We start from the raw sequence: 23847 nt of genomic DNA on the forward strand, positions 1-23847 counted from the left end.
TGACATCTCCATCCTTGAACGTATTGGGAACTCAAATCACCCTGAGCAACCTGATCCAGCTTCAAAGTTGGCCCTGCTATGAGTGGTGTGTTGGACCAGATGACCTCCATGGATTCCTTCCAGCCTAAATTATTCTACAGTGTACTGGAGATCATGCTGTACAGGCACTCCATGAACTTTGAGAGCAGCAACATTGCAGTTTCTTCATTGTCCTCAGAGAATTTTAGTAGTGTACAATGTAATGTGACTGAACAAGGAGCTGCTGCTCACTCCGAGAAATGATTTATCTATGTTAAAAACTGTGGAAGCACATAGTGTTTACATTCATAGCTCCCATTTTAAATAACTAGACGTGGGAATAATAGTTGTCAGTGAATGTGAATACAGAGAAGCAAACTGAAAAATATCTGCTATGAGAGGTTTCCCAAGCTATGCAAGTTTTTGGCTTATTTATATAGAGATGGTGGCTTCATTGTTTATTTATGAAAATGTGGCTTTTGGATTCCTAACCAAAAGCATAACTTCTCATCAAGCAGTGCATGAGTCTTTAGTCCTGACTTATTTTCTTTATACTCACATAACAGCATGGAATGACAGAGATCTGGTTCTAGGCGCTCTCCTGACTGCCCTGGAGCGCCAGGACCTAGAGCTCTGGAGGTATAATGTTAAAACGTGTACGCTAGTTGTGTCAAAGCACCTCTTGAAATTGGAAGGTTGAACCACTGGAGTATATAGTCTGTGTTAGTAGTAAAATGGATTCTTCAAGTTTTACATACTAAGTACAGAGACTAAATTTAAAGAATTAATTTTGAAAAAGAAACCACACTGTAATTTACCGCTTTTTGCCATTCTTTGCAACATTTAGTTTCTTTGACAAAGGTTTTCTTTCAGACATCTTAAGACACCTCATGAGGTAAACTTTCTTTTTTTTTTTCCCCCTTTTTTCTTTTTTTTTTTTTCTGTGAAGGGTGCAGCTTGTACGTCTGCAGTGCTTTTCTCTTTATCAAAGCACAGTAAGCCTGTTTTTACGGTGCTGCCATGATTTTGCTCTCTATCAGGAGAACACTCTTGAAAGACAGTATCTTAACTGAGAACAAACTTTGTCCTATTGTAATAGTTCCAATATACTCATAGAAATAGCATTTTCCACAGAAGACAGAAATCTATAAATACCGACTGCAGCATTTACATAATATTTGTGTGGACATACCCACAGTCATGTACCAGATTCTCATGTGTTCTCCTGCTAAAACATGTAAACATAAACAACAGTGTCAGCTCGGATCATCCAGTGAAGTCAGTCCCTTTAAAAATGAGGCTCCAACTGATTCCAAAGAACTCGGTGCTGACCTTTTCATCTCTTTCAGTTCCATGACAAATAATTGGAGTTTTTTGGCTGTAGTTGGTGAGGATTTCAGGACTGTTTTTTCTCCCTGTATATAAAAGTTCAGTGCCTTGTAGAACAGAGCTGTCATCTTACTTAGGTATCTGTAAAAGCTTGATGCAAGTAGTAGGCTTCCTTGAACCACACAGTATGATTGTGTTGGAAACTAAGGAGTGGATTCCCTTAGGGTGTTAAATTGAGCTCTGTGAATTTCACTGTGGATCTTTAAATGAGTTTGTAAGTTAAGGTCCTCTTTGCTCTCTGAATCAGTCTATGCCAGGAAAAGGTTTTCATCTTAATCTGTTAGGTAACTTTTTAGCATACTAATGAAAGCCTGGGATACACTGCAGTTTTCACACTGGTCAGATACTACAAAAGAATATTCACCTCAGTCTTCTCATGCATATTAAAGTTGCATATTAAGGAATGGATGTAAGAGTTGATGCTTTTTGTGAGACAGGTCTTCCAAAACCACTTTTCTGCCAATATCTGTAGGTGTATTCAAGTTGTCTGCCAGCAGAGCACCCTCTACTTCAAAAGTAACTGTGCTTCAATACGAATGGGAGTGGGACCCTACAGAAGCAAAAAATGCATAGTTGTTTCTGGTTAAAACCATAATTAGACATGGTTCCTCCTCTGAGGTTCTGTCTGCATTAGTGGCGAAGGACCAGTTAACAACTCTCTACCACTGTCTTTTCTGACACAGTGCTGTCCTCTTTCCATCCTTTTTGCAATCCTTATGACTACATTGTATTTTCTAGGAGTCCCAGAATTGCTCATTTAATTAGCAGCTGTGCTTCAGTTAAATTGGAGGGCATTGGTCAATCTTGCATTGACTGATGCAAGAAAAATTAACCTTGAAATTTATTGCTCCCCCAAGGTAAGGAATTAGATGAGTTTCTAAAGGAAAATCTGGGGTTTTTCAAGCTATAAATGGAGCCTGTTTCTGAAGCTTAATCTAAGGACTTACTGCTTAAAATCTGCATGATAAGCTTTTCTATGGACTGAAAGGCTAGTTGCAAAGCCACTGTGCCTGTGCTTTTCTTCCTTTTTTGGTTGCCTGAAACAAGTAAGGTCTTTACAAGATTATATACTATTAATGTAGGTGAAAGGAATTTCATAATGGAGAGAAAAGGAGGTCCAAAACATTCCTGTCTCTCCCTCTCTGTCTGTCCGTCTCCCTTTCTCTGTGTCTGTCAGCTCATCCCACCCTCCACCCACTCCCAGCTCGCTTGGTTTGTTACAAAGAATGTTTGTGTTTGGTCAGTGGAAGTAGAGTAAAAGAGTCATAATCCATAAAATAGCTACAGTAAAACTAGCTTATTTTGTCGAAGTCTCGGGGTAAAGGGAATTTTAGCCTGGTATAAATTCTTTTTTGTACCTGTAATGTCTTTATTTATCCCTATTTTTCACCACTGTAGAAGCAGATGTTGAATTTCAGTCTGTTAACTTTCATATTTCTGGTTTTATATTGTACAGCTGACATAAGAAAAGGACCTGGTAATCTAATTAAAGGACCTGGTAATCTAATTTCTGAGCAATCGGTGAGGCTTGCAAGTTTTAGTTGTAAAGTCTATAGGTTTTGGATTGATAAAGTGCACCTGAACCACTATCACAAGTCCCAGCGCATCCACTGTCTTGTCTCCTCTCCTTTAGAGGAGGAGGAGGAAAGAATAGGTAACTATTGAATTGCTGTAGTATTGAATTCAAGTCCCAAGTAGTCATTCTACATATTGTACTGTCATATACTGTGTAAGGAAGGACAGTTAGTTGAACTTGTAGCTTTCAAATGTAGTTAAGGAATTAAGTCATCTGGGGTGGTGGGGAGGCAAATGGCATAGGGTTTCTAAATACTAGAATAATTCTACTTAGAGAATTGCAATGTGAGATATCTGTAAACCTCTGGCTCAGTTTCCTTCTATATACAAGATGTCAGCCTTCCAGGGCTTAAATTCCAAGTCCCTTTGTTTTGTGTATTTATAGATTTCACACAAGCAAGTGCCCAGTCCCATTCATTCAACTGGACACATATCAAATGTTACCAGTTTAGGAACAGATGTCATTATTTCCATGATGTAACATCTCATGGTTTGATAGCAACCTTCACATCAAGGAGAAACTACCTTTCCAAATTCTACTAAGTGTAAGGTCTGACTGCTTACACGGTGTCTCAAAATGTAAGTTGTTAGTGTAGGCTGGCTTAGATAGTTGTGGGGTTTTTTTATGCTGCTTTTCTTTCTATCCTGTGGGGGCTAGTGAGTTAGCAGGATTGACGCTATGTTGCTGTGAATTGTCCCCTCTTTATGCTGCTAACAGGTTATCACCATTTGTCAAACAACTTTTGTTGATGAATCTAGCCTTTCTCTTGACTATGTCATTTGGTTAAGGAAGAAAATCTAGACTGCCTTTCTTGTTACCCTGGTGGGCTTTTGTCCTGTCACTCTTGGAGTCCCCTGAGTCGGAGGAGCATGGGACGAGCATGGGAGCAGTGACTTTCCATTTGTAGATGCTGAAATTGTAAGGGACCAGCTGTATCAGCTGAATGTTCACAAGTCCCTGCTGATTGGAAGCATGCCGATGTTATTCCAGTTTCCAAGAAGGCCATGAGAGAAGACCCCAGGAACTACAGACCTGTTAGTCTAACCTCAGTTCCTGGAAAAACTATGGACATTATACTGGGTACTGTTGAAAGGTATTTATGGAACAATGCAATCGTCAGCCACAGAGAACATGGGTTCATGAAGGGAAAGTCCTGTTTAACTATTCTGATCTCCTTCTATGATAAGGTCACTCGCCTAGTGGAAGAAGGGAAGGCGTTGGATGTACTTTGTCTGGATTTTAGTAAGGCTTTCGATATATGTCCCCTCACAGCATCACGAGTTGTCCAGTGGTGAAATGAGCAGGTACGCAGTGTGCTGGGTGAAGAACTGGCTGAAGGGCAGAGCTCAAAGGGCTGTAGCGAATGAGGCTGCATCTGGCTGGTGAGTGGTCACCAGCGGTGTTCCTCAGGGCTCTGTTCTAGGGCCAGTTCTGTTCAATATCTTTATCAATGATCTGGATGCAGGAGTTGAATGCACCATTAAGCACGTTTGCTGATGATACCAAACTGGGAGGTGCTTTTGACTCTCTTGAGGGACAGAAGACCTTGCAGAGGGATCTGGATAGATTGGAGCATTGGGCTACAATTAATGGGATGAAATTTAACAAGTTGAAATGCCAGATGCTGGACCTAGGATGAAGTAACAGTGGCCACAAGTATAATTGGGAGAGGAGAGTGGCTGGAGATCAGCCCTGCAGAAAGGGATCTGGGGCTGTTGGTCGACAGCAGGTTCAACGTGAGCCTGCAGTGTGCCAGGGCACCCAAGAAGGCAAACCACATCCTGGGGGGCATCAAACCCAGCATAACCAGCTGGTCAAAAGAGGGGATTATCCCACTGTGTTCAGTGTTGGTGTGGCCTCACCTTGAATACTGTGTGCAGTTCTGGGCCCTACAATTTAAGAAGCATGTTCAGGTCCTTGAATGCGTCCAGAGGAGGGCAACAAAGTTGGTGAAAGGGCTGGAAGGAATGTCCTATGAGGAGCGACTGAGGACACGGGGTTTGTCTAGTTTGGAGAGAAGGAGGCTGAGGGGCAACCTCATTGCTCTCTACAGCTTTCTGAGGAGGGGAAGGGGAGAGGGGAAGTACTGAGCTCTTCTCACTGGGATCCAGTGATAGCACATGTGGGGAATGGTTCAATGCTGCACCAGGGAGGTTTAGACTGGACATCTGGAAGCATTTCTTTACCGAGAGGGCGGTCAAACACTGGAACAGGCTTCCTAGAGAGGTGGTCAATGCCCCAAGCCCGTCAGTGTTTAAGAGGCATTTGGACAATGCCCTTAACATGCTTTAACTTTTGGTCAGCCCTGAACTGGTCAAGCAGTTGGACTAGATGATCATTTTAGGTCGCTTCCAACTGAAATAGTCTAGTCTATTCTAGAATGGCATTTAAAATGCCAAGGTGCGTTCAGCCATTTTTAATGACTTGTTCTGCACTAATAGAGCATATGTGTGTATTCATATACATATTCAGCCTGTCATCTTGGACAACCAAATAATTACTATTAAATTGCATATTGATATAGGGCCACTGCTCACTAGGTGCTTCATATGCACTTATAAAAAATCAGCTTTGGGGTACATTGATAAGTTAGTGAATACATTTTATAGAGAACAAAGCCATTGTATTTGACATATTTCTTTATCATTCTCCCACTGTGACATTTTTTTTATTTTCCTTCTTCCCTGCATGCAGTTCGTTTGTATTCTGCACTGCAGGCTTTGAAGCAACAGTAGAACAAATGGTGAGGGAATAGAGGGCACATTTGACTGAAGGGATGGGCACCAACTTTTACATCACCAAACTGGAGGTTTACTTAAGCAATATGAAAGTCAGCCTAAGTCTTTCTGGGGTGGGATTATTTTTGCGTCATTTCCAAACATTACTATATTGGGCTGTGGAACAATAATTCCTGGGAATGCCTCTTCTATTTCCCCTTTGGCAACTCGGGTCCTGTGAATGGGAGATCTTGGTTGCCCAAAGTTTCTGATCTCCCGTTTGTTAACATAAAGGCCGTTTCCTGCTCACAAAAGGACATTTGCTCATAAAATGAAAAATAATGGTACTAATTCTTCCTTCTCCCATGTATATTAATGCACATTTATAATACAAGAATGTATTCAGCAGCTACAAGCAGCGGAATTGGTTTCTATTCCAGCTTCTCCCAACATACTGGAAAGTAAACCAAAGTAGTGCAGGTGTAAAGCTAACAGCTCCTTCCTGCAATGTTTTCTTTGATATGGGGCACTTTTAAAAATATACACGCTCTTTATTCTGCAGCAGATATACCTAAATACGACATAAGATCTTCCATAGTGTACTACAATTCTCTTAAATGCATGCCACCTTCACAGTGCTAACCTTCAAATACCACAGAGAGCATGCTGTCTGTCCCGTCCACGCGGGAAGGGGACCAGCAGCCGGTAAAGGACATACATGTGTTGTTTCTCTTCTAGTCTTCTACAAATTCTTAGTAAAACAATGTAGGACTTTGTGGAAATGATTATACTGTGCTAACTGCTGCCACCGTTGTTAGGCCTTGCAAGTAGAACTGATGAAAAGAGATTCTGTCATACGGCTCCTCTTACAGAGGTAGAAAGCCCAGAGCAATTGCCACCAGCCAGAAAAGAGAAGGAGGGAATACCTCCGAGTCCCAGTGATCCATTCATATCTGCTGCTGCTGTTGGACGTGGTGCAGCGGAGCTAGAACCTGCACTGGATGGAGTCGGAGGAGATGGGGAGGAGGTGCCTTTCTGCTGATTTTCTTGTGGGAAGAATGAGTCACTGATCCAAGCAATGAATAAACAAAGGGGGAAAGATCGTAAGTGTAACCTAGTCATTGGAGCTTAATGTTCATCTGACGCAGTGGCACGTTTTTGTGTGTTCATGATTTGAGATTATAGTCATTTTCTTACTGGAGTCTTGGGATATGAATATACAGGGCTTTGCAGTGGTTGAGCAAATGGGAATGCTGAAAAGTTTTACCCCTGTGATGCATGTTTTAACGTGCACCTAAGAAAAGTCATAGGACTCCATAGCCAAATCTATGCTGTGGATTTGTGAAGGATAACAGTTCAAATTTGTAAGATACAAACTTATAGATCTGTCTGAAACAAACTGGCAAGTCTTGCTTAATAAAGGAAAGGTAATTAATCACTTCTGCTGTAAATGCACAAGTGTCTCTGAAGGGGTAAGACAGTGGATGTTGTAATTGCACTTAGCGGACTTCCATGTCAGCAGAGGGGATGAAAGGCAGTAAGCCTAGACCAGTCCTGTTGTGCAGGGAAACAGAGTGCTGAGAAGTCTTGCCAAAGGTTTGAGCTTGCAATGTCAGAAGATATTTCTGGGCAATCTCCCCTTTTTGCATACTGTAATCATTGGACATCTTGTAAGCATAGATTTTCTATAAAGTTTCTACAATTCTTAACATACGCTTCCTTCACCAGCAAGCTCCTGCTATTGAAAAGGACTTTTCTGTTTTCCCTGTGGAGCATGTATTTCTTTTTTGTTACTCGTTCATAACAAAGGTGGGTGCCTCTGAATCATTTACAGCTCTTGTTAAAAGCCTCCAAAGTAGAATTGAAGGACATAAAAGACCAAAGGCGTTGACAAAGTGAAGTAAGGGGGGTTCTACTTTTGCCTAGTAAAGGGCACACTATGCTGCTGCTGCTGCTGCTGCAGCACAAGAGAAAAATGTGTGAGAGGGGGTATGGCAAGGGGTGGGTCTGGTCCCGTCCTGGGGGAATTGATTCTAAAATAGGTAGAAAAGGCTTTCTGAGCTGTCCCAGTCTCCACTGGCTCTGCACTTTAGGAATCCTGTTGTTGGGCACAGGACACCATTTGGTCATTTTTTGAGGCACTTGTTTCTGTGGAGAGGTTTTAAAGCCCAAAATCATGACCCTGGACTTAGAAGTCTCAAGGGATTCTTTCACCTTCCATTGAACTGAAAAAAAACCCACTTTTTACTCCCACCAGAGAAAGCAGTTGGAAGGGCAAAGATACAGAGAGGTCTTCAGAGTTATCTTGATTTTGAGCCGCAGAGGGGAGTTTGATACTGACTCTGCTTTGCAATGTGTTGCTTGCTGGTTTACTGGCTGCTTCTGCGCTGATTTCTTTAATTTCAGCAGATGGTGCTGACATGGGAGAGGGTGAGTTGTGTATTTTCCTTGAAGAAAATACCATTATTGATTATTGAAAAAGGGTATCTCCATAGAGCAGCTATAGGAACACAGAAACCCTGTAAGCCAGGTTCTTAACATATGCTGGTGTAATCGTCAGCTTTAAAACTTAATCTTAAATCAGAATCTATCATAGCTGTGTAATAACAGAAGGCAGTGCTTCCTTGGTTTCATACTGATGTACGGTGGGATGTAGAATAATTTTAGATAGTACCAAAACAAAATTTCTTTCATAACCTCTGAATTACTCTTCTATTAACTATAACTTTGTTGCTTATAAAAGGATAGCTAGAGCCTTTCTAATGTTTTAAATCTAAATAGATATAGATTTTAAAATAAAATGGTCAGTTGCCTTAGTGTCAGCTCTGCCAGTTTCTCATTTATTCATGTTATTGTTTCGTTACTATAATAATGTTAAATTTGCAAATTAATCCTGGGATAGATCTTTGAATTACAGTTAAGTTTTTAAATTTTTCAATTATTGCTTTAGTAATCAAATTACTATAAAGTCTATAAATTACCCACTTTTTGATAGAAAATGTTTTCTTTTATATAAATGCATATTAACAAATACTTTGTCAGGTATTTGCAAGCAATTTGATGTTCTGTAATTTAGTTATAGATTTCAGTGTGGAAACGGAGAATAATTGAATTGTTCTACTAATAGAATAGTGAAACTAATTAGCTTTTGCAGTGGCAAATTAATGACTTTTAGAAAGCAACCCACAGGAGAGAAAACAGCAGTTTTCAATCGTGTTCCAAAACTGAAATTTCTGGATGATAAGCCAAGAAAGATAATTTTGATTACCTGGTCTGTTTCCTTGCATTATGTAGGCCTTGTAATTTCAATGGAATAATTTATCTAGAAAGTAGCAAAACTAAATTCTTATTTGAAAAGTACCAGGAATGGATAAATGTACAACTTAATGTTCTCTTGGTCTCTGAATAACTTAACATTCCTGTCAGTTCCCTTTCTTTTGCATTCACAATTTGCTGTCAGAATTACATCATATTGTCTCTTCAGGTTTGCAGCTATTTCAAAATCTGTGAACACAAATTTTTGTCTTGCATTATCCTGCTACTGAAATAATACTGATTGTTGTAATAGTCATTAAATATCCTTTTCTTTCTGTCTTTCTGGTTTGTGGAAAGGAAAAATAGCTGGTGCCTCTTCTGAGAGACAGTGCTTAGTAATTTGTGTTCCTGTTCCTCAGTATGTAACTGAATTGTCTGATAGATGTTACCTGTTAAATAGTATCAATTAATAGGAATGCTCTGCATGTGTAAATAATTGTTATTCAAAACTACAATTACAAGATGTGTAGAAGCCCAGGGGTCCATAATTATTCTTTTTGGTGTGGTTGGTTGGACCCAGCTCCAAAACTGCTGCCTTCTGGGAACAGCTAACATTTCCCTACATCACCTCTTCACTGCTCTCTCCTGCTCCATAGAGACTGGGCCTGTGACATCTCCGTGATAAAGTTATCAGTCGGATCAGTGGTATCGTGTTTTCCTTCCTAGAACTGTAAATCAGTCCTAGTCAATCCCAATATACACAGAACGATTTTTAGAAGTGTGGTATAATTAGGAGACCTCTTTGGCCCACTGCTGTATTGCAGTTCATGTGTTACTGCTTCTAATTCCTTTTAACGTTTTCAAAAATAAATAAAAAAATAAAAATTTGTTCAGTTAGTTATACCTAGCTAAAACCTAAAGAACGAAGAAAATAGCCGATATGTTTCAAAAAAACAAACTTCCTGACAAAGCATGAGACATTGTATTGAAAATAAGGTATCTTAACTTAGTTTTAAGCCAGCACTCCAGCATGTCCTTACTTTTCTGGGCACAGTACAAATGCTTGGGATAGAATCCAAAGTCCAAATCCCAAATGAGAGATTTTTCTATCGAGTTAAATGGTCTGTGGACCAGTTACACAGGGAGAGAGAACCTGCAACCAAAACGCACCAAAGCTGCAAAGGATGCGAGGGCGGTGAAGGGACTTGCTCAAAGCCAGATGCTGGCAGAGAGGAGACGAGAGCATCCTGCGAGGAGACCAGGCGAGCCCACCCGAGCTGGCGGGCAGCCACCACCGGCACGCTTGTTTTCGGATGCCTCTGTCGCACAGAGCTGTTGGCACAGGAAGGGTTGGAGCCATTCAGCACAAGCTGTCGCGCACGGTGCCTGCTGGCACGCAACGGGATCCTGTTCCTGCTGCTACTGTGGTATTGTATGTTGATGCAACTTTACAAAGGTTCTTGTGACTTGCTGGGTTGTTGCTTGCAATGCGCCCTCTTCCCGAGGGTCGTGCGCAGGCAGAGCAGCATTGTCTTCCATGACCCCCACACCTCGGCTGACAGCTTTCAACAGCTGTCCTGCACCGAGCAGCCACTCAGTCTTCCTCAAGAGATGGCAGTTCTAGCCATAATGTGGAAGAAAGTGTGACCTTGGAAAAAACACCACATCTGTTAGCAGACCAGAGCGTTTTAGGACCTGATACGCTGAAATATTTATGCTGTAAATAGGCAGGAGATGGAAGTTTTTCTGTCAAAAGGCTGTACACCAATCAAAAGTGCTGCACGCATTGATCAAGGTTTTTACAGATCTGTTATACTCTGGAATAAACAAAGTGTTAGGTACATTAGAGGAAGGCACTATGGCTCTTTGGCATCCAGTTATTAAAAGCTGATCTCACAGAAAGTCTGCAGTGGGGTCTCGTTGAATCAAAAGGAAAATAGCTGGTGTGAGTGACATACAGACTTTCAATAAGATGTGTTATGATGACGCTATCCTGTGACATCACCTGTAACAGCACTTGCGCTAATGGGGCGGGGGGGGTGTGTTTGTGTGTGGTTTGGTTTTTTTTTTAATTGATTCCCACCTTGCTGGAGAGAAATCTCTTTAGTTTTAAATACTGTGATATGAGGTGCAAGGTGAGAAATGAAAGGTAGGATTTCAGTGGAATCACCCTGAAAGCATCCATTTCCTATTGAGGTTTTGCTGCGAAGGAGTCAGAAGACCCCTCTGGCTTTGGGAGCCTTGCTGGCCAGACTTCGGGCACACCCCTTACCCATAAGGGTATGACTGAAGGCTGAGAAGGAACCCGGGCAGTGAATCCCTCCTGCCTGCTCGTGCAAGGGATGTCACCCGTGCCAATTCCACAACCCCCTGCAGGGAGCCCCTGGCTTGAGGAAAGGTGGGTGCACGCTGGTGATGACTGGGAGCTGTAATCTTCATCCAGGGAGGTGGGGAACAGGGGTATGTGAAGTAGAACTGCAATGAGAGAAGTGGGAGTGCATGGGTAACGCTTTGGGGGGCAACGTTTTCCTCCTAACACGTGAAAAAAAAAAAATTACTGCCACATCTAGTTTCCCTTTGTTTAGCTGTCCATGGTATCCTGAATAAGGAAGATGGTGCGTTAATAGAACAAAAGCTGTTGGGTGTTTATATGGTGAGGGAAAAGGGAAAATCTGGACTGCTGACAGAGCTAAAAGCTAAACAGAAGTCACAGCTGGAGGGAAAGGTCAAAAGTTAAGGTGTGCTGCTGGCCATTTCTGATGAGATGTTTAAAGAAGTCAGTTCCTTTGGGTAAGTTTCAGTATCTGGGGATGTGTTTTGCTGTCAGCCAGGCCACTGTAAATCTGGAGCTTTATGGAGTTTTTCTGTGCTCCTGCCAGTGCAACTGCAGCTAAACTTTGGCTCTGGTTACATCCATCGAGAGCAAGCTGCAGCTTGCCTTATCCATAGAAGAATTCCTGTTGACTTCATAAAGTTTTTCATGAGTTGGGACATCTGGATTTGGTACAGTAATACTTACCATTGGGATGTTGCTGTAAACACTAGGATGTTGACAGAAATAAGAGACGAATCGGCCCCCTGCTAACTATTTCACGGGAGCATAGGGTTTCTTCCAAGAAAAATATCTGAGCACTCTAGGGCAGCATCTGCTCCCAGTATTCTGTTCTGCAGGAAAACCTACATTCAGAAAGATTAAAATTAGCTTCCCTGGATTCCTGTATAAAACTGTCAGCTTGAGAATCTCCTCTGTCTCGCAATTGCTAATTGCACTAATTCCCTTAAGTGTCAGTGAAACTGTAATGGGTGCTGAGCAGCTGTCTCCTATCCCTTGGGAGTTCCAGCCTCGGTCTACCCTGAGCCAAGGCACGCATCATTTGATAATTAAATGCTTGGCCTCTCTTCCAAGTGAACAGTCAGTGAGCTACTATGAAAATTGAGGATGAAGATGATGAATATTTAGAAAGGGAGAGCTGTCTTTTAGATACCCTTCCCCTGTGCACAAGTCTAAATTTTGGAGACTTTCTGTGTTAGATACACTGTATGGTTGCATTTGTGTTCCTCAGTTAGACCCCTTCTTAAATACAAATCGTCCATTCAAAGCAGAAACTGATTTGGCCTCTTTTTCTACCTCCTGCAGCTTATGATCCACTCCGGCATGTAAATTTAAAATGAACAGCCACCATGACAATTTGGAAGACAATTAGTACATAAAAACCTTCATGAGCTGCTTCAGTTACAGTAAGAACTGGTCATAAACCAGCAGGAACATACCGTCTGCGACGCGGCAAAAGTGTTTGCAGCTCTCTGTGCCAGAGGTTAGCTGGCAGCGAGAGGGAACTGCTTGCTGCTGCTGAGGTGGAATTAACTGGCTGCAGCTTATGTGGATTGGTCAAGCTGATGCTAAGCGAGTGACTCAGTGGTAAACAGAGAGCTGGGGCTCTCTCTGTGCAAACCCTGCAAGCACAAGAAATAATTTTCTCTTCAGTTTGCAAATTACCAGAGGTTTTATAAACAATTGCAAAGGTCCTATAGAAAACACAAGTTTTTCCTCACCCTGGCTGGTATAATTAAAACGGTCCCTGACCTGATTGCCTTCTTGCGATCTTAGCGCCAGCCTTGCGCCTGAGATGTTGCTGGAGCTCTGTCCCTTGTTTACTAGAAAGGGAAGGACAGTTGTACTTGCTGATGCTGTTTTCAGCAACCCTACTGGCATGGTTTCACTTGATTGGGAACTCAGCCCCAGCGGATGAGTGACATTCAAGTAAAAATTTCCTGTGGCTGGAGATCATCTCTTCCACATGACCAACTGGATTTGCCATAACAGCAACGTGAAGCTGAGTATCATCTGTCTATTACTAATGCAATACTCAGTATTTCCTTGTTACTTTTCCTAGAGACTTCACATATGCACTAAAGGAGGGGAAAGACACAGCAGGACCTTCCTCTATCAGACCATTTTTCAGCTTGGGGGCTGCTCTTTCTGCATTGCCAACAGGAGGAGAGTACTCCAGTCTTCTCTGGAAATGTCTGTATGTCATGGCTCCAGTGCTGCAGGAGGTGTTTTTCAGACCAGACCCTCTGGTACTCGGCCGTGAGCTGCCTTGCTGCCAGTTCACCTGTAAAACAGGGCGAGCTGTGCATGGGAAGAGGGTATTTCAGGGCTCTTGCGTACTGATGTGGTGCCAAGCCATCATTTGGTGTCAGAGTAGAGCCTTCTGGTTCCAGCAGCTTTACGGGGCCGTTCATCAAAATTAGTGTTTCATATTGGGTAGGAATGCCTGTTCAGTACCACAGCCTGTGATTAACAGTCGCACTCTTCCCTATCCCATCCAAAGATGTCAGTGCTTACAAGCTTTCTGGGTCTCTTGGTATCTATGCATGTACCCAGGTCAGACTTTGCACTGAAAATGGCTGTGTAAGTGGTGCACGCTACCTTCAGCACCAAGAGGGTCATTACAAGGAAGAACCTGAAAAACGAGCTACACTTTCCCTGCTACAAACTCCACATCAGGATTTGTTCCTTGCACCGTTTGCTAAGATCTGAGCAGAAGGGTCCTGCATCTGACAGGAAAGACAACGGATGTTCCTTTCCACTCCTGTCCCCTTTCCGGGGACACTGCGTCCCTGCGCTAGGCACAGATGTGAGGAAAGAGGTGCTCCAACTCTTGCACACAAGACATAAACATTCTGGGTCTCCACAAGCCAATTTCCCCAGAACCTATATTTAGCAGCACTAACGACGATGTGCGGAAAACTCCCCTTGTCTCAACGAAACTGAAAATAAACACCTTGGGTTACATTTAACAGATGATAATTTTTTTTTCTTTATCCTTTAACATTTCTCAGGTTGCTGCACTTGTTCCCTCATTTGAATTCCAGGGCCACATGACAGCTGAACCGTTCCTTGGTCAGCTGCTGGTCTCAACCTTAACTTAATTCTGGGCTGTGGCTGTGAGGCCCCTTGGTAAGCTCAAAGAGAAGAACCTGTGGCATTACCAATACTGGAGCATAGGGCAGGCTTGGTTTCTTGCTCAGTCTTCACTCCGACTGTTGTTCTTCTCAAGAAGGGATTGGCATCGGAGAGGTTTGCATTGCTGCTATTTAATGTGGTATCATTTATTAAGGAACTTGCTGGTGGATGGCTTGGGTAAGGAAAAAGAAGACATCAGGCCCTAAAAGTTGCTTAAATTATTTCTCAAAGAAAGTTTTTCAAGCTTGCAGTGTATTTCACAACTTAAAAATTGACCTATGTTAAAGAAAAAAGATAAATTGTTTTAATGATGGAAGTCATTTGTTATCATGTATAAAAGGTTTATTGTATCTCTGTTGCTACCAGTGGAGAAGGCACTGGGCTGCTTCTGAATTTTGGTGATCATTAACCGCCCTGGCGTGATAAGGTGTGAGGCATTCATTACTGTTTTTCTGGCATATCATTTCAGTGATCTCTGAGTTAGAGACTTGCTAAATTAGGTTAGAGCATGATAAGATTTCATGAAGACGGTCTGAGTCACCCACTCAAGCAACCAGGGATGAAAGCTTCCAAACTAAGCTTTGTCCCCCCGCCCCTGAGACGTCCATCCCCACTGGGTTCCCTTGAATGACAAGGACTGCCAAGAGGTTGGCAAAACACACCCAAGGAAGCATCACTATGAACTGCTGACGGCTGTCCTCGAGGGGTGCATGTTAACGTTACACTAGCGCTGAGGGCCAGGCATGTACAGATTTTAAATACCTTTTACCTATACAGAACAATACAAAACACTTCATGAAAGTCCACACCTGGGGTAAGAGATTGATCCGAACGTGATCTAAAGAGAAGAAATCTTCTCCTAAAAATAAAACCTGTATGTAAGCTGGACTTGTTCTGTACTATATACAGCATCACACATAATTAGGGGCTCATAAGGCATACCCAGTGTGTTGAGAGCAGAGTTGCTACTCTACTCCTGTTTCTATAGCGGATCTGGGATTTCTAGGCAAAATATACTTTAAATACAATATCCAGTTTCTGTAAAATTTTTTCTCAAGTCGTTTTCCGTTGAGAGTGCTAATCTAAATGCCTCATATATCCCACAGGCCAAGTTCTTTACTTCACAGTACATCACAGGATTTATGGGAAAGCTGCAGTGAGTGGCAGGAGGTATATCACAGGGAAGAAAATACAGCTTACAGAATAGAGTGGAAGCATGAAGGGTCTGAAGGAAAATGTTCCCGAGGCACTCTGGCCACTTAAGTAAAATTCTATGTCAAACTGGCTTGAAATAAAAAAAAAATAAAATTCATTCTTAAATGTCAAAATACTTTTTTTTTTTTTACATTTTTGAATCAGCATTGAATCAGAATTACAAAAAAATTATATACTGACTCTTTCATCCTTAGTTGTACTTACTTCATTGTACTTTTTGTGATGGAGCCTCAGAATAGTTGTCTTTCCACATAAATTTCAATCCAGCAATCATTTGTTGATCTTTAGGAAGAAGGGGTTTTTGTTAAACCTGAACTAGGATTTAATATGATGAAGAATCAAACTGCACTAGGCTGTATAAACTCAAATGCTTAATTTTAATGTTTACACACAAATCAATGAAACCCTTATCTGTACCAAGGATCTGACTGAGGTGGAGATTCCAAGTACCTTTTTTCTGAAAAAGAATCCCCCAATTCTAGTAAGTACTCATCCACATTAAACAAATAAGGTATTTTTATGCCTTCAACTGGGGGGTTTTTCCTTGTAATCAGTATCATTTCATTTGATCTCAGTGACAGTTACATATTCCTGTAGTCAGGTTCACTGTAATAGTGTAAAACTTACTGAATTTGGACAGACTGATAATGCTCGACTGTGGATGTCATGGTCGAACTGCCCCTGCAGTACAGTGGGCTCTCTAGAATTTAATCTGAATTCAGATGTCTCACTGGACATCTTCATGTCAAAGGAAAGAGCAGAAAAGATAAACCATTTTCTCTTTAATTCTTTCTAATTTCCCCCCCCTTTCAGTAGTAAAGAAAATAGAAATTGGTGGTGGTAGCACAAAGAGACAACTCCAGGCTGTCAACGTGGTGACAGACCAGACAGAACATGTTAGAACAAAAATGACAAAACAGTATCCATCCCTCCACTTTCCTGAGTTCAGCTGCAAACCTCTTCAGCTTAATGTTGTTTGATCGTCTCAAGGACTTTACATAAATTTGATGGACAGCATGTTAAAAAAACCAACCACAAGTCTGTAAATACAACAGAGCCTGCAATGAAACCTTGGACCCATTGGAGTTCTATTAATATTTCTAAAAGAGTAAAATTTGCATTGCAATTCCTGCACTTGAATATTTCATCTGTCTCTTCTCTCTTACTTTCACAGAAACAGATAGAATCTTTACATCCTATATCACAAGTGATACAAAATTATATACAGCTCAGTTTGTCATGTGAAAATCCTTTTTTGTCCTGTCTACTTGAGTCAAATGAAAATGTGATAGTGGGTGAAAGGCTTCTATTTTCCCACTTTACTATGTATTTTGCTGAGTTGTGAGAGACTTGCATTCCTATTTGTTGTCTCTCTACAGTCAACAGCGTACAGTGACTTGCATTTCAGGGTGCAAGAAGATCTAATGTGAAAAAGAACATGAATATGGCAAAATCCGACTGCTCTTTGCATGCATTTTGCTGGAGCTGGATAGTAAACACCTGTATGGTGTTTACTGTCTCTACATGGTGTTTACTATTGTACTTTGACCTCTTACCTAGTGCTGGGCAATTTATTATTCTCTCAGCCCATTAACCAAATGTAGTTGGAAAATGAAATTTTGTGTGGTAAGAAGAGGGGCAGAAATACACAACTTTAGGTGGAATTTTGCAATGTGCTCCAGCCAAAACCAATGAAAACAGAATGATGAAAATACTGAAATATTTTGCTTTGACATTTTAATGACTTGTTTCGTGTCAGAAAAGTAGAAAAATTATTCCAATGCCTTCAGAAAGACAGACATTAGTTGGCTTTAAAATCACATTTCTCATTTTGCAATTAACCCGAGGGAAAAAGTGAACATTTGAGTTTATTCAAAATGTTCTTGTTTGTTGGTCTGCTTGTTTTTTCAGAGATAAAAATCCATTTAATTTCTATGCAGACAATTTTTTTTGGTTGTTTTCAAAGTCTTTATTTGTCCAAACACACTGACAACATTTAAGTTATCGGAAACATCATCTGTTATGTAAGAAAACTGTGTTTTGCAGCATAAACCAAACAGTAAAAGAGGAGCAAGGTTTATACTGGAGCTCCCTAAATCAAGCTCAGAAGATTTTATTCTGCTTGCCTTCCAGCTCAGATGATCCAGGCAGATGATTAGACATGAGAGATTCACCCCTCACGATTCAACAGCAAAACTCTGCAAGAAAAAAATCTCTGCTTCTGCCTGCATTACTCCAGAGCTATGTACAGGGCCTAAATGGGAGTTCTACTCAGCTATCAAAGAAATTCTGGGTAAATGGGGATATCAATCTCCTGCCACTTAGCATTCTCCATCAATGCAGCTCCTAGCCATCAACTGTGCATCCCATGGGTCTGCAAGCCAGAGTTCTCCATGCCGTGGTTGAGAGCTTGATTCTAAGAAGAGACCCAAGTCCACAGTTTGAGATTTTGGACCTATGTTCTTTCTGCTGTAGTACACAGCTAAAATTAATAGCTCCTTGTTACTTTTATTCTTTAGAAATGAAATGTTCTGTTTCAGAGCCTGGAATATAGCTAGAGCACCTAGATATAAAATGAGCTGATGCTAACACATAACAAGCTGCTAAAAATGATCATTTCATTCCAGATCTCTGATTTACACCTGAACAACCCTGAATGCCATGGTACTGAAAAAGGAAATGTTTATGTGTTCAGCATTAAAACCAATTTGACAGGCTGCAGAAGTACAGCGGTAATATGTGCAATGGCCTGCTGTTGAAATGGAACCTTTTTTCCCTAAATGCCATGCTTGTTTCTTCTGGTGCTGCAGCTGGGGCAGCTTAAACTACAGAACAGGATGTGTGTTTGACGATGAAGCACATGGTTCTGTATTTTTTGTCTTTTATTGCTGCTGCTGCTGCCACCCTGTACTAGTTTCTTATTACTCACTCAAACATCCATGAAGACTGCTGATGTTTCCAGAAAATTTTATGGCCATGAAAAGTCTGCATAAACTTAACGCAGCATTTGAATAACTAATATCATTAGTAAGATATTAGAAGCATTAGGCAATGAAAGCAAGTATGCCTATTCTGCAAAACTGTAAATTTTCTTTAAAAGACTGGCAGACGCTAAAAAAAAAAGCTGATGTTGCTCAAAGTATATGGGAATAGATCTTTGTATAGACAACAACAAAAACTTGCTATATGTGCAGTTTCAGAATATACATTAAAGAAAGAATCTCACAGCTACCAAAAGGCCAAATTCAGAAGATTTACCATAGGTGTAACTTAAAAGAAAAAAAATCAAACAAGGCACAGCAGCTTTCTCCTCTTACATTCCTTGGATTAATAGCCATAATTATAATTTGCAATGTGAATTAATGAAATACGCAAAAACTTGGGATAAACAGATGTGTGTGTTGGAGAAAAGAGGACAAAAACACTTTCCCAGAAGCCAGGGCATTCTGCATGTGGAAGGACGGGGCATGTGAGACCGCCTGAGTTTTAGGTTTTAAACACCTATCACCAAAAAGGTGGTGTGTACTTTTGGCTCCACTACCTTACGCAGTGTGAGTTTAATCATGTCTGCAACCAACTGTTAGTTTGTAATTGCTCTAATGAATGTTCCTTCTCTCCTCTTAAGCTGCTCCGCTTTGAGAGCTAACGAAGCCTGGCTCCTTACGGATTTGCGTGTCACCTCCTGCCTCCACTCGGCTGCTGTAGCACCAGCCTCTGTCAATGCCTCCACCACAAAGTTTTCTTTCCTTTCAGGTTTTCTGGAGTGTCTACCTTCTGCCAAGCGTTTGGAGAATCTGCCCCAGAACCCCTGGGCTGGAAGGGACCCTGGAGACCACCTGGGCCTAGCTTCTGTTGAAAGCTGGTGCTTATCTAGGAACTCCACCCAAGCCTGGAGTGTTCCCTCCCCGTGACACTTACCCAGTGCTGACACTCCTAGCTCTCCCTTACGTCCCTTTTGGTCCTTCACCAGCCCCTCCGTGCACTCACCACCCACCCCACTGCAGTCTGGGGCCGGGCGGGAGGCAGCCTGGGGCCGGTGAACCACTTGTTTGTTGGGCCAACGTGGCGACGGGGCTGCCAGCAGCCCGCTTCCAGGGAGGAAAAGGGAAGGGAGAGACATGGCCCTTCTCCCTCTCAGCACCGACAAGGCTTCCCTTCTCCATCTGGGTGTTGTTTGACACATGACGTGTGTGAAACCCTGCTGTCCCTGGGAACTATCCCTCTGTCAAAGGCGGCTGAGGCTGGGCTGTAGGCTCAAAAGCTGCCGGGACCGTGCCGGCAGATAGATGGTGTGGTGTTCTACACTAACTCTCTACGGCTCCTGTCTGTGCCTCTGGGTGCCTCGCTGCAACGAGCTGAAGTGCCCCCTCAGATGTAAGCCTGGAGCACGTGCCTGAGGCCCCCCTCAAACTACCCCATTCCAGAAGCCGGTCTCTGTTCGCAGAGCCACGGCTAGGCCGTGCGTTAGGGCTGGCAGCCCTCCAGAGCAGTGCAGGCCATCGGCGGTGCCTGCTCGGGGGGAGGAGAGGTCTCTCTTCGCATCTTAGCGCTAACAAAATAAACACGGCTGTTATTAACGATGATTGCTTTTAATGGAGCTGTGCAGTGCACAATGATAGAAATGTTCCCGTTATGAAGGTTTGTACAAACAGCAACTGCTGGCAAGTATCCTTGTCTCCTAACATTTGTTAACTTTCAGACTTCTGACGATGCACGTATTGTCTTCAGAAACACAATACGGAGTAAATTCTCCAATATAGTTGCAAGAACCTTTATCAATATTATGTTTGCTCGCCAAGACCCTATTAGTTATGTGGCACAACAGCCTGACGGGGAGAATAAAATCAGTGTTGACATAAGGTAATTTTATTTTTCCTCCTAACTGGAGCTAATAAACTGTTCTGTTTAAAGATCTGCTAGGAGAACCAGCAAAATTAAGTCTAGGGATGTTCCTTGCCTTAAAAGAGTGCCTTTCCACTTGACCCCTGTAATAAAGAACGAGGCTAGCAGAATTTGCTTTGGTCTGCTTCAACCTGTAAGATTTCATGATTGATTTATGTACGTATGATGCTTACTGCAGTGGGGCTTTTAGCTTCAGCTGTGACCTCTTTCCAGGCCATGCAGCCCTACAAATTCTCAGTATATTTACTGGGATCCTGTAGATCAAAGCCTCACAGCCAGAAAGCTTTCGAGCTAATGCCTTAGTTTCCTGCAGGGATTGTGACAAACACCTACAAGCAGCTGGTCAGACATGTCCCCCCCGGGGGAAGGACAGACAAGACCCACAGCCAAAAGCCTCCCTCACATCCTCAGCGTGGCTTCTGTTGAAATGCACACACCCGCTGCCCGCTGCTGAACCACAGATGCTAGTTGGCCTGGGTTAGGCATTTCAGCCATGAACACTGACTCAAGGACTCACAGGACCAGCCACTCCTCCTTTTCATGGTAACCCAGTGCCCTGTGGTTTTGAGTGGGGAATTTCTAGGTCAAGCGGGGAATTTCTGGGTCACGCACTGGACAAACAGCCGCTGAACGAGCATGAAGCTGCTGTACAGCCCACGTGCAATGCTTTGGGGGCACCTGGCTGTGTCAGACCTGCCCTGCACCCACAATGTTGAGAGGACATGCTTGCATGGAGCGAGGGCTTTGGAAGCAGCGAACCCAAGCACCAAACAGTGCCTGCACAGAGCAGTTCCACAGGGACAGCAGAATACGCTGGCTACACCATGTTTGATCTGACAGTGTAGGCAGGTCTGGGCCAACTTCCATGTTTCTGGGAAAAGTTCAGCGTAGCCTTTCACAGCACAGAACCCGATTCAGCAGAGCACTGAACTCATGCTGCAGTTAATGTGCATGTGTCCTAGTGACTTGAGTAGGATTTGAGTTTTAATTTCTGGCTTTGCTGAACTGGGCTCTGGAGCAAACTCAGTTTCATGTACCAGCTGGCAAACAGTGGCATCAGAAGCACGGTGTGTCTGGCACCACCATAGTTTGGAAAATACGCTGGTTCATGTGATTTTAAAAGCAATAATTTTGTTTCCTAAAATAAGTGGTTCTTCAAAGACACAAGAAAGAAATTCAAAATTAAAATTTAAAGCACCGAAATATGGATAGCTGTAAAGCATGCAGAGTGATTTTTTCAGTTCAGACACGCTTCTTATGATCTGTTCATGGACTGCCTCTCTGTAACTATGTGATTGATCTGAATCGTTCACAGAACAATTACACTGAATACAGAAGACAGGAATATCTCTGTCTCAGTGCTGCTATAAAAGATCTGAAGTTTGAGGATATAGGGACTTCTATACCCTTTTTAGCTCTGGAGGACATTTTTCCTAAAATCAGTTTAGTATATTATGTGATTGTATGGGGTTCCTGTAGCAAGGTTTTGGTAGTGGGGGGGCTACAGGGGTAGCTTCTGTGAGAAGCTGCTAGAAGCTTCCCCTATGATGTCCGACAGACCCAATGGCAGCCGGCTCCAAGACAGACCCGCCGCCAGCCAAGGCTGAGCCCATCAGTGACAGTGGTAGTGCCTCTGGGAGAACAGATTTAAGAAGGGCAAAAAAACCCTGCACAACAGCAACTGCAGCTGGAGAGAGGAGTGAGAAGATGTGAGAGAAACAGCTCTGCAGAGCCCCAGGTCAGTGCAGAAGGAGGGGAGGAGGTGCTCCAGGCACTGGAGCAGAGATTCCCCTGCAGCCTGTGGGGAAGACCATGGTGAGGCAGGCTGTCCCCCTGCAGCCCAGGGAGGTCCACGGTGGAGCAGATATCCACCTGCAGCCCGGGGAGGACCCCACGCCGGAGCAGGGGGATGCCCGAAGGAGGCTGTGACCCAGCGGGAAGCCCGCGCTGGAGCAGGCTCCTGGCAGGACCTGCAGATCTGCGGAATGAGGAGCCCAGGCTGGAGCAGGTTTTCTGGCAGGACTTGTGACCTCGAGGGGGACCCACACTGGAGCAGTGTGCTCCTGAAGGACTGCAGCCTGCGGAAGGGACCCATGCTGGAGCAGTTGGTGGAGGACTGTCTCCCATGGGAGGGACCCCACGGTGCAGCAGGGGACAAGTGAGGAGTCCTCCCCCTGAGGAGGAAGGAGCAGCAGGGACAACGTGTGATGAACTGACCCCAATCCCCATTCCCCGTCCCCCTGTGTTGCTGGCGGGGAAGAGGTAGAGAAAATTGGGAGTAAAGTTAAGCCTGGGAAGAAGGGAGGGGTGGGGGGAGGGTGTTTTTAAGATTCAGGTTTATTTCTCATTATTACCCTACTCTGGTTGATTGGCAATAAATTAATTTCATTTCCCCCAAGTTGAGTCTGTTTTGCCTGTGACAGTAACTGGTGAGTGATCTCTCCCTGTCCTTATCTCAACCCATGAGCTCTTTGTTATATTTTTTCTCCCCTGTCCAGCTGAGGGGGTGAGTGATAGAGCGGCTTTGGGCACCTGGTGTCCCGCCAGGGTTGACCCACCACAGTGATTAATTTTTTTTCAAATCCTTCTGAGGTGAAGTCTGGAAGATAGGCACTGATGCCAAACAGTTATCCCCAGCATTGTGCTTCACAATCATAGAGTCATAGAATAATTTACCTTGGAAAAGACCTTTAAGATCATCAAGTCAAACTGTGAACATAAGAGAGCTCTCTGATATTTAGTGAACATCAACATTTAATCAAGGGAAGAGAATTAATGACATAACAAAGGAATAATTTCAGTTGTTAGGCACAGTATTTTTTTTTTATAAAAATGCTCATTAGGAGTGAATTAAAGAAAAAACTTTGGGAGGACAATGGCAACCATGTGTCCTGTGAGGCCAGAGTGCTGAGATGGCAACAAGCCGGCAGAGAAGATTACAACTGACAAAGCTATGCCACGGGGTCCTGTGCTCTTTCTGTTCCAGTGATGACCACCACTATGATGACCCTGAGCTGTCAGCCCCAGGTCCTTCTCTCGATTCCTGTTCATGTTTCCCTCTTCATACATTGTTCTGGTTCCTACAGTTTTCTCTTTTCATAGGAAGGAAAAATTATGAAGTTAGACCATGCCTTAGATAAGCATAATGAGTGATGGAGTGATGTGGCTTGCATCAGATTTGGACCCTTTGACTCTCCTAGCCTGATGGACCATAACCCTCCATGGGTAGGTCAGTGGAAGGCACCCTTTGTTGTGTCCCCATAATGATGGAGGTAGTCAGCTGGAGATCAAGATGAGGAGTAAAC

The sequence above is a fragment of the Harpia harpyja genome, chromosome 4 (assembly GCF_026419915.1).
Source record: "Harpia harpyja isolate bHarHar1 chromosome 4, bHarHar1 primary haplotype, whole genome shotgun sequence".
Classification (NCBI taxonomy): Eukaryota; Metazoa; Chordata; class Aves; order Accipitriformes; family Accipitridae; genus Harpia; species Harpia harpyja.